Genomic DNA, 15985 nt, shown 5'->3' on the forward strand with positions numbered 1-15985 from the left:
TTCCGGCCAATGCAGGAAGTTTTGAACATGTCATTTCGACAATATGCAAACCCCTGAGGATGAAATCTGTGTTAGATTGCCAGCAAACAAATCTCTGGTCTTGTCGAATTCTCAACTGACTCTTGAAAATAAGACTTTGAACATTTACTCATTCTCAGTAGACTTTGGTGAATCCATTGCAGATTTCCAGTGTGTGAGGTGATTAACTTTTTGCAAGGCTTTAGTTGTTAAATGGGAAAGAGTAACCAACTTGTCAGTGACAACTGTCTTGAGTTTGGCATTTGTGACAATGTCCTGGGATTACCCACAAACGCCTCACCTGCAAACTAGTATTGTGTGGCTTGTGAGCGGTATAGAGCAAAATCGATTACATGTACGTGTTTGTGAGAGTCTCAGCTTTCCCATAGCGGGGTCATAGTAGTTCCTAGCTCCAACCATTCAGTCTCTACAGATATTTTTGTTAGAAGGGTTTAAGCCCAACTTCCAATTTAGGGTTAGTACCAATGCTCCACGTTTTTTTCAAAGTTCCAACCCACCTGCTCCTCGTTAGTATAGTGGTGAGTATCCCCGCCTGTCCGCGGGAGACCGGGTTCAATTCCCCCACGGGGAGAAAGTACTGCTCTTTTTTTTAGGGTGAACAATGTTGTTGAGCCCACAAAGTGGAACATATTCTTGGAAAAAAAGCTTTATGATACAATTTCCTGCCTTTGAGTTAACTCAGCCTTCCAAGGCATTGGTTGTTCAGTGGTAGAATTCCGCCTGCCACGCGGGAGGCCCGGTTCGATTCCCGGCCATGCAGGAAGTTTTTGAACATGTCATTTCGACAAGTATGCAAACCCCTGAGGAGGAAATCTGTTAGATTGCCAGGCAAACAGAAATCTCTGGTCTTGGTCGAATTCTCAACTGACTCTTGAAAAATAAGACTTTGAACATTTACTCATTCTCAGTAGACTTTGGTGAATCCATTGCAGATTTCCAGTGTGTGAGGTGATTAACTTTTTGCAAGGCTTTAGTTGTTAAATGGAAAGAGTAACCAACTTGTCAGTGACAACTGTCTTGAGTTTGGCATTTGTGACAATGTCCTGGGATTACCCACAAACGCCTCACCTGCAAACTAGTATTGTGTGGCTTGTGAGCGGTATAGAGCAAAATCGATTACATTTACGTGTTTGTGAGAGTCTCAGCTTTCCATAGCGGGGTCATAGTAGTTCCTAGCTCCAACCATTCAGTCTCTACAGATATTTTTGTTTAGAAGGGTTTAAGCCCAACATTCCAAATTTAGGGTTAGTACCAATGCTCCACGTTTTTCAAAGTTCCAACCCACCTGCTCCTCGTTAGTATAGTGGTGAGTATCCCCGCCTGTCACGCGGGAGACCGGGGTTCAATTCCCCGACGGGGAGAAAGTACTGCTCTTTTTTTAGGGTGAACAATGTTGTTGAGCCCACAAAGTGGAACATATTCTTGGAAAAAAAAGCTTATGATACAATTTCCTGCCTTTGAGGTTAACTCAGCCTTCCAAGGCATTGTGTTGTTCAGTGGTAGAATTCTCGCCTGCCACGCGGGAGGCCCGGGTTCGATTCCCGGCCAATGCAGGAAGTTTTGAACATGTCATTTCGACAAGTATGCAAACCCCTGAGGAGGAAATCTGTGTTAGATTGCCAGGCAAACAGAAATCTCTGGTCTTGGTCGAATTCTCAACTGACTCTTGAAAAATAAGACTTTGAACATTTACTCATTCTCAGTAGACTTTGGTGAATCCATTGCAGATTTCCAGTGTGTGAGGTGATTAACTTTTTGCAAGGCTTTAGTTGTTAAATGGGAAGAGTAACCAACTTGTCAGTGACAACTGTCTTGAGTTTGGCATTTGTGACAATGTCCTGGGATTACCCACAAACGCCTCACCTGCAAACTAGTATTGTGTGGCTTGTGAGCGGTATAGAGCAAAATCGATTACATGTACGTGTTTGTGAGAGTCTCAGCTTTCCATAGCGGGGTCATAGTAGTTCCTAGCTCCAACCATTCAGTCTCTACAGATATTTTTGTTAGAAGGGTTTAAGCCCAACATTCCAAATTTAGGGTTAGTACCAATGCTCCACGTTTTTTCAAAGTTCCAACCCACCTGCTCCTCGTTAGTATAGTGGTGAGTATCCCCGCCTGTCACGCGGGAGACCGGGGTTCAATTCCCCGACGGGGAGAAAGTACTGCTCTTTTTTTAGGGTGAACAATGTTGTTGAGCCCACAAAGTGGAACATATTCTTGGAAAAAAAGCTTTATGATACAATTTCCTGCCTTTGAGGTTAACTCAGCCTTCCAAGGCATTGGTTGTTCAGTGGTAGAATTCTCGCCTGCCACGCGGGAGGCCCGGGTTCGATTCCCGGCCAATGCAGGAAGTTTTGAACATGTCATTTCGACAAGTATGCAAACCCCTGAGGAGGAAATCTGTGTTAGATTGCCAGGCAAACAGAAATCTCTGGTCTTGGTCGAATTCTCAACTGACTCTTGAAAAATAAGACTTTGAACATTTACTCATTCTCAGTAGACTTTGGTGAATCCATTGCAGATTTCCAGTGTGTGAGGTGATTAACTTTTTGCAAGGCTTTAGTTGTTAAATGGGAAAGAGTAACCAACTTGTCAGTGACAACTGTCTTGAGTTTGGCATTTGTGACAATGTCCTGGGATTACCCACAAACGCCTCACCTGCAAACTAGTATTGTGTGGCTTGTGAGCGGTATAGAGCAAAATCGATTACATGTACGTGTTTGTGAGAGTCTCAGCTTTCCATAGCTGGGTCATAGTAGTTCCTAGCTCCAACCATTCAGTCTCTACAGATATTTTTGTTAGAAGGGTTTAAGCCCAACATTCCAAATTTAGGGTTAGTACCAATGCTCCACGTTTTTTCAAAGTTCCAACCCACCTGCTCCTCGTTAGTATAGTGGTGAGTATCCCCGCCTGTCACGCGGGAGACCGGGGTTCAATTCCCCGACGGGAGAAAGTACTGCTCTTTTTTTAGGGTGAACAATGTTGTTGAGCCCACAAAGTGGAACATATTCTTGGAAAAAAAGCTTTATGATACAATTTCCTGCCTTTGAGGTTAACTCAGCCTTCCAAGGCATTGGTTGTTCAGTGGTAGAATTCTCGCCTGCCACGCGGGAGGCCCGGGTTCGATTCCCGGCCAATGCAGGAAGTTTTGAACATGTCATTTCGACAAGTATGCAAACCCCTGAGGAGGAAATCTGTGTTAGATTGCCAGGCAAACAGAAATCTCTGGTCTTGGTCGAATTCTCAACTGACTCTTGAAAAATAAGACTTTGAACATTTACTCATTCTCAGTAGACTTTGGTGAATCCATTGCAGATTTCCAGTGTGTGAGGTGATTAACTTTTTGCAAGGCTTTAGTTGTTAAATGGGAAAGAGTAACCAACTTGTCAGTGACAACTGTCTTGAGTTTGGCATTTGTGACAATGTCCTGGGATTACCCACAAACGCCTCACCTGCAAACTAGTATTGTGTGGCTTGTGAGCGGTATAGAGCAAAATCGATTACATGTACGTGTTTGTGAGAGTCTCAGCTTTCCATAGCTGGGTCATAGTAGTTCCTAGCTCCAACCATTCAGTCTCTACAGATATTTTTGTTAGAAGGGTTTAAGCCCAACATTCCAAATTTAGGGTTAGTACCAATGCTCCACGTTTTTTCAAAGTTCCAACCCACCTGCTCCTCGTTAGTATAGTGGTGAGTATCCCCGCCTGTCACGCGGGAGACCGGGTTCAATTCCCCGACGGGGAGAAAGTACTGCTCTTTTTTTAGGGTGAACAATGTTGTTGAGCCCACAAAGTGGAACATATTCTTGGAAAAAAAGCTTTATGATACAATTTCCTGCCTTTGAGGTTAACTCAGCCTTCCAAGGCATTGGTTGTTCAGTGGTAGAATTCTCGCCTGCCACGCGGGAGGCCCGGGTTCGATTCCCGGCCAATGCAGGAAGTTTTGAACATGTCATTTCGACAAGTATGCAAACCCCTGAGGAGGAAATCTGTGTTAGATTGCCAGGCAAACAGAAATCTCTGGTCTTGGTCGAATTCTCAACTGACTCTTGAAAAATAAGACTTTGAACATTTACTCATTCTCAGTAGACTTTGGTGAATCCATTGCAGATTTCCAGTGTGTGAGGTGATTAACTTTTTGCAAGGCTTTAGTTGTTAAATGGGAAAGAGTAACCAACTTGTCAGTGACAACTGTCTTGAGTTTGGCATTTGTGACAATGTCCTGGGATTACCCACAAACGCCTCACCTGCAAACTAGTATTGTGTGGCTTGTGAGCGGTATAGAGCAAAATCGATTACATGTACGTGTTTGTGAGAGTCTCAGCTTTCCATAGCTGGGTCATAGTAGTTCCTAGCTCCAACCATTCAGTCTCTACAGATATTTTTGTTAGAAGGGTTTAAGCCCAACATTCCAAATTTAGGGTTAGTACCAATGCTCCACGTTTTTTCAAAGTTCCAACCCACCTGCTCCTCGTTAGTATAGTGGTGAGTATCCCCGCCTGTCACGCGGGAGACCGGGTTCAATTCCCCGACGGGGAGAAAGTACTGCTCTTTTTTTAGGGTGAACAATGTTGTTGAGCCCACAAAGTGGAACATATTCTTGGAAAAAAAGCTTTATGATACAATTTCCTGCCTTTGAGGTTAACTCAGCCTTCCAAGGCATTGGTTGTTCAGTGGTAGAATTCTCGCCTGCCACGCGGGAGGCCCGGGTTCGATTCCCGGCCAATGCAGGAAGTTTTGAACATGTCATTTCGACAAGTATGCAAACCCCTGAGGAGGAAATCTGTGTTAGATTGCCAGGCAAACAGAAATCTCTGGTCTTGGTCGAATTCTCAACTGACTCTTGAAAAATAAGACTTTGAACATTTACTCATTCTCAGTAGACTTTGGTGAATCCATTGCAGATTTCCAGTGTGTGAGGTGATTAACTTTTTGCAAGGCTTTAGTTGTTAAATGGGAAAGAGTAACCAACTTGTCAGTGACAACTGTCTTGAGTTTGGCATTTGTGACAATGTCCTGGGATTACCCACAAACGCCTCACCTGCAAACTAGTATTGTGTGGCTTGTGAGCGGTATAGAGCAAAATCGATTACATGTACGTGTTTGTGAGAGTCTCAGCTTTCCATAGCTGGGTCATAGTAGTTCCTAGCTCCAACCATTCAGTCTCTACAGATATTTTTGTTAGAAGGGTTTAAGCCCAACATTCCAAATTTAGGGTTAGTACCAATGCTCCACGTTTTTTCAAAGTTCCAACCCACCTGCTCCTCGTTAGTATAGTGGTGAGTATCCCCGCCTGTCACGCGGGAGACCGGGTTCAATTCCCCGACGGGGAGAAAGTACTGCTCTTTTTTTAGGGTGAACAATGTTGTTGAGCCCACAAAGTGGAACATATTCTTGGAAAAAAAGCTTTATGATACAATTTCCTGCCTTTGAGGTTAACTCAGCCTTCCAAGGCATTGGTTGTTCAGTGGTAGAATTCTCGCCTGCCACGCGGGAGGCCCGGGTTCGATTCCCGGCCAATGCAGGAAGTTTTGAACATGTCATTTCGACAAGTATGCAAACCCCTGAGGAGGAAATCTGTGTTAGATTGCCAGGCAAACAGAAATCTCTGGTCTTGGTCGAATTCTCAACTGACTCTTGAAAAATAAGACTTTGAACATTTACTCATTCTCAGTAGACTTTGGTGAATCCATTGCAGATTTCCAGTGTGTGAGGTGATTAACTTTTTGCAAGGCTTTAGTTGTTAAATGGGAAAGAGTAACCAACTTGTCAGTGACAACTGTCTTGAGTTTGGCATTTGTGACAATGTCCTGGGATTACCCACAAACGCCTCACCTGCAAACTAGTATTGTGTGGCTTGTGAGCGGTATAGAGCAAAATCGATTACATGTACGTGTTTGTGAGAGTCTCAGCTTTCCATAGCTGGGTCATAGTAGTTCCTAGCTCCAACCATTCAGTCTCTACAGATATTTTTGTTAGAAGGGTTTAAGCCCAACATTCCAAATTTAGGGTTAGTACCAATGCTCCACGTTTTTTCAAAGTTCCAACCCACCTGCTCCTCGTTAGTATAGTGGTGAGTATCCCCGCCTGTCACGCGGGAGACCGGGGTTCAATTCCCCGACGGGGAGAAAGTACTGCTCTTTTTTTAGGGTGAACAATGTTGTTGAGCCCACAAAGTGGAACATATTCTTGGAAAAAAAGCTTTATGATACAATTTCCTGCCTTTGAGGTTAACTCAGCCTTCCAAGGCATTGGTTGTTCAGTGGTAGAATTCTCGCCTGCCACGCGGGAGGCCCGGGTTCGATTCCCGGCCAATGCAGGAAGTTTTGAACATGTCATTTCGACAAGTATGCAAACCCCTGAGGAGGAAATCTGTGTTAGATTGCCAGGCAAACAGAAATCTCTGGTCTTGGTCGAATTCTCAACTGACTCTTGAAAAATAAGACTTTGAACATTTACTCATTCTCAGTAGACTTTGGTGAATCCATTGCAGATTTCCAGTGTGTGAGGTGATTAACTTTTTGCAAGGCTTTAGTTGTTAAATGGGAAAGAGTAACCAACTTGTCAGTGACAACTGTCTTGAGTTTGGCATTTGTGACAATGTCCTGGGATTACCCACAAACGCCTCACCTGCAAACTAGTATTGTGTGGCTTGTGAGCGGTATAGAGCAAAATCGATTACATGTACGTGTTTGTGAGAGTCTCAGCTTTCCATAGCTGGGTCATAGTAGTTCCTAGCTCCAACCATTCAGTCTCTACAGATATTTTTGTTAGAAGGGTTTAAGCCCAACATTCCAAATTTAGGGTTAGTACCAATGCTCCACGTTTTTTCAAAGTTCCAACCCACCTGCTCCTCGTTAGTATAGTGGTGAGTATCCCCGCCTGTCACGCGGGAGACCGGGTTCAATTCCCCGACGGGGAGAAAGTACTGCTCTTTTTTTAGGGTGAACAATGTTGTTGAGCCCACAAAGTGGAACATATTCTTGGAAAAAAAGCTTTATGATACAATTTCCTGCCTTTGAGGTTAACTCAGCCTTCCAAGGCATTGGTTGTTCAGTGGTAGAATTCTCGCCTGCCACGCGGGAGGCCCGGGTTCGATTCCCGGCCAATGCAGGAAGTTTTGAACATGTCATTTCGACAAGTATGCAAACCCCTGAGGAGGAAATCTGTGTTAGATTGCCAGGCAAACAGAAATCTCTGGTCTTGGTCGAATTCTCAACTGACTCTTGAAAAATAAGACTTTGAACATTTACTCATTCTCAGTAGACTTTGGTGAATCCATTGCAGATTTCCAGTGTGTGAGGTGATTAACTTTTTGCAAGGCTTTAGTTGTTAAATGGGAAAGAGTAACCAACTTGTCAGTGACAACTGTCTTGAGTTTGGCATTTGTGACAATGTCCTGGGATTACCCACAAACGCCTCACCTGCAAACTAGTATTGTGTGGCTTGTGAGCGGTATAGAGCAAAATCGATTACATGTACGTGTTTGTGAGAGTCTCAGCTTTCCATAGCTGGGTCATAGTAGTTCCTAGCTCCAACCATTCAGTCTCTACAGATATTTTTGTTAGAAGGGTTTAAGCCCAACATTCCAAATTTAGGGTTAGTACCAATGCTCCACGTTTTTTCAAAGTTCCAACCCACCTGCTCCTCGTTAGTATAGTGGTGAGTATCCCCGCCTGTCACGCGGGAGACCGGGGTTCAATTCCCCGACGGGGAGAAAGTACTGCTCTTTTTTTAGGGTGAACAATGTTGTTGAGCCCACAAAGTGGAACATATTCTTGGAAAAAAAGCTTTATGATACAATTTCCTGCCTTTGAGGTTAACTCAGCCTTCCAAGGCATTGGTTGTTCAGTGGTAGAATTCTCGCCTGCCACGCGGGAGGCCCGGGTTCGATTCCCGGCCAATGCAGGAAGTTTTGAACATGTCATTTCGACAAGTATGCAAACCCCTGAGGAGGAAATCTGTGTTAGATTGCCAGGCAAACAGAAATCTCTGGTCTTGGTCGAATTCTCAACTGACTCTTGAAAAATAAGACTTTGAACATTTACTCATTCTCAGTAGACTTTGGTGAATCCATTGCAGATTTCCAGTGTGTGAGGTGATTAACTTTTTGCAAGGCTTTAGTTGTTAAATGGGAAAGAGTAACCAACTTGTCAGTGACAACTGTCTTGAGTTTGGCATTTGTGACAATGTCCTGGGATTACCCACAAACGCCTCACCTGCAAACTAGTATTGTGTGGCTTGTGAGCGGTATAGAGCAAAATCGATTACATGTACGTGTTTGTGAGAGTCTCAGCTTTCCATAGCTGGGTCATAGTAGTTCCTAGCTCCAACCATTCAGTCTCTACAGATATTTTTGTTAGAAGGGTTTAAGCCCAACATTCCAAATTTAGGGTTAGTACCAATGCTCCACGTTTTTTCAAAGTTCCAACCCACCTGCTCCTCGTTAGTATAGTGGTGAGTATCCCCGCCTGTCACGCGGGAGACCGGGTTCAATTCCCCGACGGGGAGAAAGTACTGCTCTTTTTTAGGGTGAACAATGTTGTTGAGCCCACAAAGTGGAACATATTCTTGAAAAAAAGCTTTATGATACAATTTCCTGCCTTTGAGGTTAACTCAGCCTTCCAAGGCATTGGTTGTTCAGTGGTAGAATTCTCGCCTGCCACGCGGGAGGCCCGGGTTCGATTCCCGGCCAATGCAGGAAGTTTTGAACATGTCATTTCGACAAGTATGCAAACCCCTGAGGAGGAAATCTGTGTTAGATTGCCAGGCAAACAGAAATCTCTGGTCTTGGTCGAATTCTCAACTGACTCTTGAAAAATAAGACTTTGAACATTTACTCATTCTCAGTAGACTTTGGTGAATCCATTGCAGATTTCCAGTGTGTGAGGTGATTAACTTTTTGCAAGGCTTTAGTTGTTAAATGGGAAAGAGTAACCAACTTGTCAGTGACAACTGTCTTGAGTTTGGCATTTGTGACAATGTCCTGGGATTACCCACAAACGCCTCACCTGCAAACTAGTATTGTGTGGCTTGTGAGCGGTATAGAGCAAAATCGATTACATGTACGTGTTTGTGAGAGTCTCAGCTTTCCATAGCTGGGTCATAGTAGTTCCTAGCTCCAACCATTCAGTCTCTACAGATATTTTTGTTAGAAGGGTTTAAGCCCAACATTCCAAATTTAGGGTTAGTACCAATGCTCCACGTTTTTTCAAAGTTCCAACCCACCTGCTCCTCGTTAGTATAGTGGTGAGTATCCCCGCCTGTCACGCGGGAGACCGGGGTTCAATTCCCCGACGGGGAGAAAGTACTGCTCTTTTTTTAGGGTGAACAATGTTGTTGAGCCCACAAAGTGGAACATATTCTTGGAAAAAAAGCTTTATGATACAATTTCCTGCCTTTGAGGTTAACTCAGCCTTCCAAGGCATTGGTTGTTCAGTGGTAGAATTCTCGCCTGCCACGCGGGAGGCCCGGGTTCGATTCCCGGCCAATGCAGGAAGTTTTGAACATGTCATTTCGACAAGTATGCAAACCCCTGAGGAGGAAATCTGTGTTAGATTGCCAGGCAAACAGAAATCTCTGGTCTTGGTCGAATTCTCAACTGACTCTTGAAAAATAAGACTTTGAACATTTACTCATTCTCAGTAGACTTTGGTGAATCCATTGCAGATTTCCAGTGTGTGAGGTGATTAACTTTTTGCAAGGCTTTAGTTGTTAAATGGGAAAGAGTAACCAACTTGTCAGTGACAACTGTCTTGAGTTTGGCATTTGTGACAATGTCCTGGGATTACCCACAAACGCCTCACCTGCAAACTAGTATTGTGTGGCTTGTGAGCGGTATAGAGCAAAATCGATTACATGTACGTGTTTGTGAGAGTCTCAGCTTTCCATAGCTGGGTCATAGTAGTTCCTAGCTCCAACCATTCAGTCTCTACAGATATTTTTGTTAGAAGGGTTTAAGCCCAAAATTCCAAATTTAGGGTTAGTACCAATGCTCCACGTTTTTTCAAAGTTCCAACCCACCTGCTCCTCGTTAGTATAGTGGTGAGTATCCCCGCCTGTCACGCCGGAGACCGGGGTTCAATTCCCGACGGGGAGAAAGTACTGCTCTTTTTTTAGGGTGAACAATGTTGTTGAGCCCACAAAGTGGAACATATTCTTGGAAAAAAAGCTTTATGATACAATTTCCTGCCTTTGAGGTTAACTCAGCCTTCCAAGGCATTGGTTGTTCAGTGGTAGAATTCTCGCCTGCCACGCGGGAGGCCCGGGTTCGATTCCCGGCCAATGCAGGAAGTTTTGAACATGTCATTTCGACAAGTATGCAAACCCCTGAGGAGGAAATCTGTGTTAGATTGCCAGGCAAACAGAAATCTCTGGTCTTGGTCGAATTCTCAACTGACTCTTGAAAAATAAGACTTTGAACATTTACTCATTCTCAGTAGACTTGGTGAATCCATTGCAGATTTCCAGTGTGTGAGGTGATTAACTTTTGCAAGGCTTTAGTTGTTAAATGGGAAAGAGTAACCAACTTGTCAGTGACAACTGTCTTGAGTTTGGCATTTGTGACAATGTCCTGGGATTACCCACAAACGCCTCACCTGCAAACTAGTATTGTGTGGCTTGTGAGCGGTATAGAGCAAAATCGATTACATGTACGTGTTTGTGAGAGTCTCAGCTTTCCATAGCTGGGTCATAGTAGTTCCTAGCTCCAACCATTCAGTCTCTACAGATATTTTTGTTAGAAGGGTTTAAGCCCAAAATTCCAAATTTAGGGTTAGTACCAATGCTCCACGTTTTTTCAAAGTTCCAACCCACCTGCTCCTCGTTAGTATAGTGGTGAGTATCCCCGCCTGTCACGCCGGAGACCGGGGTTCAATTCCCCGACGGGGAGAAAGTACTGCTCTTTTTTAGGGTGAACAATGTTGTTGAGCCCACAAAGTGGAACATATTCTTGGAAAAAAAGCTTTATGATACAATTTCCTGCCTTTGAGGTTAACTCAGCCTTCCAAGGCATTGGTTGTTCAGTGGTAGAATTCTCGCCTGCCACGCGGGAGGCCCGGGTTCGATTCCCGGCCAATGCAGGAAGTTTTGAACATGTCATTTCGACAAGTATGCAAACCCCTGAGGAGGAAATCTGTGTTAGATTGCCAGGCAAACAGAAATCTCTGGTCTTGGTCGAATTCTCAACTGACTCTTGAAAAATAAGACTTTGAACATTTACTCATTCTCAGTAGACTTTGGTGAATCCATTGCAGATTTCCAGTGTGTGAGGTGATTAACTTTTTGCAAGGCTTTAGTTGTTAAATGGGAAAGAGTAACCAACTTGTCAGTGACAACTGTCTTGAGTTTGGCATTTGTGACAATGTCCTGGGATTACCCACAAACGCCTCACCTGCAAACTAGTATTGTGTGGCTTGTGAGCGGTATAGAGCAAAATCGATTACATGTACGTGTTTGTGAGAGTCTCAGCTTTCCATAGCTGGGTCATAGTAGTTCCTAGCTCCAACCATTCAGTCTCTACAGATATTTTTGTTAGAAGGGTTTAAGCCCAAAATTCCAAATTTAGGGTTAGTACCAATGCTCCACGTTTTTTCAAAGTTCCAACCCACCTGCTCCTCGTTAGTATAGTGGTGAGTATCCCCGCCTGTCACGCCGGAGACCGGGGTTCAATTCCCCGACGGGGAGAAAGTACTGCTCTTTTTTTAGGGTGAACAATGTTGTTGAGCCCACAAAGTGGAACATATTCTTGGAAAAAAAGCTTTATGATACAATTTCCTGCCTTTGAGGTTAACTCAGCCTTCCAAGGCATTGGTTGTTCAGTGGTAGAATTCTCGCCTGCCACGCGGGAGGCCCGGGTTCGATTCCCGGCCAATGCAGGAAGTTTTGAACATGTCATTTCGACAAGTATGCAAACCCCTGAGGAGGAAATCTGTGTTAGATTGCCAGGCAAACAGAAATCTCTGGTCTTGGTCGAATTCTCAACTGACTCTTGAAAATAAGACTTTGAACATTTACTCATTCTCAGTAGACTTTGGTGAATCCATTGCAGATTTCCAGTGTGTGAGGTGATTAACTTTTTGCAAGGCTTTAGTTGTTAAATGGGAAAGAGTAACCAACTTGTCAGTGACAACTGTCTTGAGTTTGGCATTTGTGACAATGTCCTGGGATTACCCACAAACGCCTCACCTGCAAACTAGTATTGTGTGGCTTGTGAGCGGTATAGAGCAAAATCGATTACATGTACGTGTTTGTGAGAGTCTCAGCTTTCCATAGCTGGGTCATAGTAGTTCCTAGCTCCAACCATTCAGTCTCTACAGATATTTTTGTTAGAAGGGTTTAAGCCCAAAATTCCAAATTTAGGGTTAGTACCAATGCTCCACGTTTTTTCAAAGTTCCAACCCACCTGCTCCTCGTTAGTATAGTGGTGAGTATCCCCGCCTGTCACGCCGGAGACCGGGGTTCAATTCCCCGACGGGGAGAAAGTACTGCTCTTTTTTTAGGGTGAACAATGTTGTTGAGCCCACAAAGTGGAACATATTCTTGGAAAAAAAGCTTTATGATACAATTTCCTGCCTTTGAGGTTAACTCAGCCTTCCAAGGCATTGGTTGTTCAGTGGTAGAATTCTCGCCTGCCACGCGGGAGGCCCGGGTTCGATTCCCGGCCAATGCAGGAAGTTTTGAACATGTCATTTCGACAAGTATGCAAACCCCTGAGGAGGAAATCTGTGTTAGATTGCCAGGCAAACAGAAATCTCTGGTCTTGGTCGAATTCTCAACTGACTCTTGAAAAATAAGACTTTGAACATTTACTCATTCTCAGTAGACTTTGGTGAATCCATTGCAGATTTCCAGTGTGTGAGGTGATTAACTTTTTGCAAGGCTTTAGTTGTTAAATGGGAAAGAGTAACCAACTTGTCAGTGACAACTGTCTTGAGTTTGGCATTTGTGACAATGTCCTGGGATTACCCACAAACGCCTCACCTGCAAACTAGTATTGTGTGGCTTGTGAGCGGTATAGAGCAAAATCGATTACATGTACGTGTTTGTGAGAGTCTCAGCTTTCCATAGCTGGGTCATAGTAGTTCCTAGCTCCAACCATTCAGTCTCTACAGATATTTTTGTTAGAAGGGTTTAAGCCCAAAATTCCAAATTTAGGGTTAGTACCAATGCTCCACGTTTTTTCAAAGTTCCAACCCACCTGCTCCTCGTTAGTATAGTGGTGAGTATCCCCGCCTGTCACGCCGGAGACCGGGGTTCAATTCCCCGACGGGGAGAAAGTACTGCTCTTTTTTTAGGGTGAACAATGTTGTTGAGCCCACAAAGTGGAACATATTCTTGGAAAAAAAGCTTTATGATACAATTTCCTGCCTTTGAGGTTAACTCAGCCTTCCAAGGCATTGGTTGTTCAGTGGTAGAATTCTCGCCTGCCACGCGGGAGGCCCGGGTTCGATTCCCGGCCAATGCAGGAAGTTTTGAACATGTCATTTCGACAAGTATGCAAACCCCTGAGGAGGAAATCTGTGTTAGATTGCCAGGCAAACAGAAATCTCTGGTCTTGGTCGAATTCTCAACTGACTCTTGAAAAATAAGACTTTGAACATTTACTCATTCTCAGTAGACTTTGGTGAATCCATTGCAGATTTCCAGTGTGTGAGGTGATTAACTTTTTGCAAGGCTTTAGTTGTTAAATGGGAAAGAGTAACCAACTTGTCAGTGACAACTGTCTTGAGTTTGGCATTTGTGACAATGTCCTGGGATTACCCACAAACGCCTCACCTGCAAACTAGTATTGTGTGGCTTGTGAGCGGTATAGAGCAAAATCGATTACATGTACGTGTTTGTGAGAGTCTCAGCTTTCCATAGCTGGGTCATAGTAGTTCCTAGCTCCAACCATTCAGTCTCTACAGATATTTTTGTTAGAAGGGTTTAAGCCCAAAATTCCAAATTTAGGGTTAGTACCAATGCTCCACGTTTTTTCAAAGTTCCAACCCACCTGCTCCTCGTTAGTATAGTGGTGAGTATCCCCGCCTGTCACGCCGGAGACCGGGGTTCAATTCCCCGACGGGGAGAAAGTACTGCTCTTTTTTTAGGGTGAACAATGTTGTTGAGCCCACAAAGTGGAACATATTCTTGGAAAAAAAGCTTTATGATACAATTTCCTGCCTTTGAGGTTAACTCAGCCTTCCAAGGCATTGGTTGTTCAGTGGTAGAATTCTCGCCTGCCACGCGGGAGGCCCGGGTTCGATTCCCGGCCAATGCAGGAAGTTTTGAACATGTCATTTCGACAAGTATGCAAACCCCTGAGGAGGAAATCTGTGTTAGATTGCCAGGCAAACAGAAATCTCTGGTCTTGGTCGAATTCTCAACTGACTCTTGAAAAATAAGACTTTGAACATTTACTCATTCTCAGTAGACTTTGGTGAATCCATTGCAGATTTCCAGTGTGTGAGGTGATTAACTTTTTGCAAGGCTTTAGTTGTTAAATGGGAAAGAGTAACCAACTTGTCAGTGACAACTGTCTTGAGTTTGGCATTTGTGACAATGTCCTGGGATTACCCACAAACGCCTCACCTGCAAACTAGTATTGTGTGGCTTGTGAGTGGTATAGAGCAAAATCGATTACATGTACGTGTTTGTGAGAGTCTCAGCTTTCCATAGCTGGGTCATAGTAGTTCCTAGCTCCAACCATTCAGTCTCTACAGATATTTTTGTTAGAAGGGTTTAAGCCCAACATTCCAAATTTAGGGTTAGTACCAATGCTCCACGTTTTTTCAAAGTTCCAACCCACCTGCTCCTCGTTAGTATAGTGGTGAGTATCCCCGCCTGTCACGCGGGAGACCGGGGTTCAATTCCCCGACGGGGAGAAAGTACTGCTCTTTTTTTAGGGTGAACAATGTTGCTGAGCCCACAAAGTGGAACATATTCTTGGAAAAAAAGCTTTATGATACAATTTCCTGCCTTTGAGGTTAACTCAGCCTTCCAAGGCATTGGTTGTTCAGTGGTAGAATTCTCGCCTGCCACGCGGGAGGCCCGGGTTCGATTCCCGGCCAATGCAGGAAGTTTTGAACATGTCATTTCGACAAGTATGCAAACCCCTGAGGAGGAAATCTGTGTTAGATTGCCAGGCAAACAGAAATCTCTGGTCTTGGTCGAATTCTCAACTGACTCTTGAAAAATAAGACTTTGAACATTTACTCATTCTCAGTAGACTTTGGTGAATCCATTGCAGATTTCCAGTGTGTGAGGTGATTAACTTTTTGCAAGGCTTTTAGTTGTTAAATGGGAAAGAGTAACCAACTTGTCAGTGACAACTGTCTTGAGTTTGGCATTTGTGACAATGTCCTGGGATTACCCACAAACGCCTCACCTGCAAACTAGTATTGTGTGGCTTGTGAGCGGTATAGAGCAAAATCGATTACATGTACGTGTTTGTGAGAGTCTCAGCTTTCCATAGCTGGGTCATAGTAGTTCCTAGCTCCAACCATTCAGTCTCTACAGATATTTTTGTTAGAAGGGTTTAAGCCCAAAATTCCAAATTTAGGGTTAGTACCAATGCTCCACGTTTTTTCAAAGTTCCAACCCACCTGCTCCTCGTTAGTATAGTGGTGAGTATCCCCGCCTGTCACGCCGGAGACCGGGGTTCAATTCCCCGACGGGGAGAAAGTACTGCTCTTTTTTTAGGGTGAACAATGTTGTTGAGCCCACAAAGTGGAACATATTCTTGGAAAAAAAGCTTTATGATACAATTTCCTGCCTTTGAGGTTAACTCAGCCTTCCAAGGCATTGGTTGTTCAGTGGTAGAATTCTCGCCTGCCACGCGGGAGCCCCGGGTTCGATTCCCGGCCAATGCAGGAAGTTTTGAACATGTCATTTCGACAAGTATGCAAACCCCTGAGGAGGAAATCTGTGTTAGATTGCCAGGCAAACAGAAATCTCTGGTCTTGGTC

Source organism: Oncorhynchus mykiss, unplaced genomic scaffold (genome assembly GCF_013265735.2).
Source record: "Oncorhynchus mykiss isolate Arlee unplaced genomic scaffold, USDA_OmykA_1.1 un_scaffold_530, whole genome shotgun sequence".
Classification (NCBI taxonomy): domain Eukaryota; kingdom Metazoa; phylum Chordata; class Actinopteri; order Salmoniformes; family Salmonidae; genus Oncorhynchus; species Oncorhynchus mykiss.